A 4,161-nucleotide genomic window follows, 5' to 3' on the forward strand; every position below is an offset into this window, starting at 1 on the left:
TTTGGTGGGATGATTGTTTATTATCCGGGGACCAGTTGATTAGATTTTGGAATCGGTCGGGTCAAAGGTCAAGGTCAAAGGTCATGAAAAGGTCAATTTTTATCCAAATGGCATGCAACTAATGCCAAAATGTTCATAATTCAATGCCCAATCTTGTGATATGCGAAGGTATGCGCTCTACCGAGTGCCCGTTCTAGTTTATTTATTTATTTGTATGCGTGTTACTCGCATAACTAAAAAAGTATTGAACCGAATCGCATGAAATTTGGTGGGATGATTGGTTATTATCCGGGGACCATTTGCTTAGATTTTGGGATCGATTGGGTCAAAGGTCATGGTCAAGGTCATGAAAAGGTCAAAATCTTCTTTTTACCACAGCGCGGTCAATTTCTATCCAATTGGCATGCAACTAATGCCAAAATGTTTATAATTCAATGCCCAATCTTGTGATATGCGAAGGTATGCGCTCTACCGAGTGCCCGTTCTAGTTTATAAACATGCAATACTCACTGTTAAAAGCTATTGTATATTAATATATAAGCAAGAAATTCACCATCCATTAAAATTCAACATCCCCTTCTGTGACCTCAATGCCTATAAGTCACATTTCATCACTTCACTGTATCAGTGGGGGTATTGCCTGAGTCTTTTATTGCCGGCAGCTACTGTGTATTGGTTCGCTGCCTTCGGGGATGAGTCACAGCCTCTATGAGGTTATCCCATCTGGACATACAGCCAGGAGCGACTCACTGCCCAACCTATTTGAGCAACAGCTGAGACATCACACACCCCACTAACTGTCCACTGAATGCATGACATCATCTTCATGTTTTATATGCGCCAGTAAGGGATTCATATCTGGCTAAATTAAGATTGAGCTTGCCTCTCCTCTCTTTCTGTCTAATTACAACATCGTCAAGCAATGGATGTCATTCCTGTTTGCTGTTTCCTCCTCCTCCTTCTTCTTCAGCCAACTATTTTGCTTTTGCCCTCTCATGTCTCTCTTCTGTCTGTGCGTGTCTTTCCTCGCCGCCTCACTTCCTTCCAGCCCTACCGGCCGCGACATGTGCGTTGCAATCTGAAGCTCCGGTGCTCTGCCGTCTCCCCGGGCCTCCCCGAGCACCCTGTACCCTCCCCCTTGTGCTTTTAGACCCCTCTGTTTAATTCATGAGCTTCCTGTGGCTCCTGTCGCGTCTCATCGGGGCCACAGGAAAGCACAGTGTAAATAATGGAGCATCCTCAAAGACATGTTCAACAGCGAGACACGGCAGCGCACCGTGCGCTCCCACGGAGGCCACAGCTCTTACACACACGTCATGCACATGATGACGTTATGGGGAAACACGCCGTGTAGTTACAGTTGGGCTGCTGGCATGCGGACACACATACTGTATTGTGTGCCACATTTCAACTCAAATATGTTGGGCTTTGCAGAATATTCCAAAATACATATTTACAATCAGTAACAAATGTAAATGTGAATGAATCAGGCTGTAATTGAATCTTCTGCTTCATGCAGATGTTTCAACATCTCAAAATCAAATAAAAAAAACATTTCCAAAAGGTAACATTTATAAATTACTTTTTACGTATTCACTTGTTTAATTCCCATCGTCTACATAATCAAAAGCACTATATTCCCCATAAAACAAGCTCTGCCTCATTTATCAAACCAGCTCAGCATTCTCCCACTGCTAGGATCATTATCATTGATCACCTCTGGGCGTTTTATTGGCATAATTCACAGCAGAGGTGGTATCGAAGCAGCATCCCATCAGCGATCTTCTGTGGAATCCTTCCTCAAACTCAATAACAGGATGCTCAGATCAATACTGTTGTGAGACAAAATGAGTTATTAGGGCAGTGGTAATGAGGCAAGGCCCTCACTTAACTCTCGCAGGGCAATCTTCAAAGGCAAAGTCTTTCAAATGATCTGCATGTTAAACTTAGCTGAGCGATACCTCAAGCACAACAACGATCCATTTGTCCCACTCAAATATCTACCCTCAGGATATTTGTTCTGCGTACATCAATAGAGAAGGGTTCAGGACAAGAGACTGAGCCTGGATAGGAGTGTAAAGCTCCAGGCTCCAAACACACTGTCCTAGTAATTTTCCTCATTTCCTTTGCAACATCATCCCTCACCCTGCAGGATGTCTCCATTTTCAATTTTCGGGGCATCGGGCATGTTTATGACTTAGGCTTCTGTATTGGTCAAACAAGTCGGTCACGTAAAAAGGGCTCAATGGTGTGAGGTGCAGGTAGAAACGGAGTCAGCTGTGGAATAAAAATAAACACATTCAAGGGATGAATCTTTTATACTTAAAAAATACATTTGGTGAAACGTGTTTGTGTTTGCAGGTTTTCAGCGAGAGCTATTCACATTCACCCAGTGAGGCTGTTATGTTTACCATCTCACTCTTACACTTGACACTACACTCTAAAAAGCCCAACTTCAAATTTGTTGTCCTAACAATTTTTTTTAAGTTGAGTCAACAAATGCCTTTGAAAAAAGTTGAACTAACTCAAAATGTCAATTTCATTAATAAAGAGTGGAATCCACTTAAAATGTTAAGTTGAGAAAACTTAATATAGTGGTTTGGGCATCTGCTGAGGTAACTAAGGCCACTGCGCATGTATGTCAGTAAACACACACATATATATATATATATATATATATATATACAAATACATATATAAATACATATATATATGTAAATACATATATATACTACTTTAATCTTATATTTTAAATAATAAAATAATATAAACATATTTTCTTTAGCCCCTGTTTAAAATACATTGTTTTTTGATACCATTGTTTGATTATTATATTTAGATATGGATTAGATTTGGAAGGATATTGTCCATTGTTTAATGGCAGATTTGCTCCAGTTCAGGTTTTTGTCACTTATTGAATTAAAGGGAGCCTGTACCGTGAGAGCAAATGTTTCCCTGTATTTTGCTCAATTTATTTATTTAATTTAACAGACTATGAAGATTGAAATACTATAATACTAATGTGTAGGAGGTGACTCTTGTATGAAAGTGGTATATTTTAGTTTTTAAAATCTGCATAAAAATGTCTTTTGACTTTTAAATTGTATTGTTACAGAATGGGAAGAAAAAAAATGAAAATTTAAAAGAGGCGGTGAATGTATGCTTGTTTTCTCAAGCAGCTCAGTTTCAAGGGAATGCCATTGTCCTTCTGTGTTGTATATATGTTCCATCATATACCATTGTGGCAGCGGGGGGTGTTAAGGCTCGGCTGCAGAGTGGGTGGAGCGGGGGTGTGGTTCAGGGAACGGTGTCTGATTGTCATCAGCTGGACTGATTGGTAATCAGATTGGTAATCAGTCTAGCTGATGACGATCTGTGTTGGTTATCTGAGTCTGTCTCCATAAAGGAGCTGGACAGACAGGAGATGAGAGGAGCGTGGAGAGCAGAGAAACAGTCTGCTGTCGGAATAAACCTTATTACCGAATATCCCTCTGGCTACTTGTTGCTTATTGGTGCTTTGGGGGGGGGGAAACCTACTTGTGACGGCTACACACGTGTCACAACCATGTTCCAAAGCTTGTTTCAAGGCCTTGATTTTGGATTCACAAAACAGAATTTTTTCTTTTTTTTCCTTTATGCAGCCGTTTTGATTTTTAAGGATGTTGACCCTCTGCTGTCTATGTTCAAGTGTTGACACCTGGAATTCATATAGTTATGCAAACAAATGTTTAGTTATTGTTAATAAACATTTTGTGTTTGAAGAAGTTTGTTTTCTTTAACTGTTGACTTTTCCAAAGAAAACGGTGTACATTTTTAATTAATTTAAATGAAGGCAACGTTGCAAAGAATGTTGAGTGTACTCAAATAATGGGCAGTGAAATTTAGTAACAAAACATTTTAAGTTAAAAGTATGTTCTCTCAACAAAACATTTTAAGTTAAAAGTAAGTTCTCTCAACAAAACATTTATCAACAAAAAATGTTAAGTGCTGTTGATGTATGTTTTTAATCTACAAGAACACACAATTTAAAGTTTCTCCAATTTAATATTTTAAGTGTTCTGAACTTAAGTACATGAGTAGATGTAACTATCAAATGCAATATTTTAAGTAGTGTTAACTTAAATACATAAATACGTCTGAATAGTAATGTTACGTTTGACA

Source organism: Pseudoliparis swirei, chromosome 7 (genome assembly GCF_029220125.1).
Source record: "Pseudoliparis swirei isolate HS2019 ecotype Mariana Trench chromosome 7, NWPU_hadal_v1, whole genome shotgun sequence".
In the NCBI taxonomy this organism is placed as follows: Eukaryota; Metazoa; Chordata; class Actinopteri; order Perciformes; family Liparidae; genus Pseudoliparis; species Pseudoliparis swirei.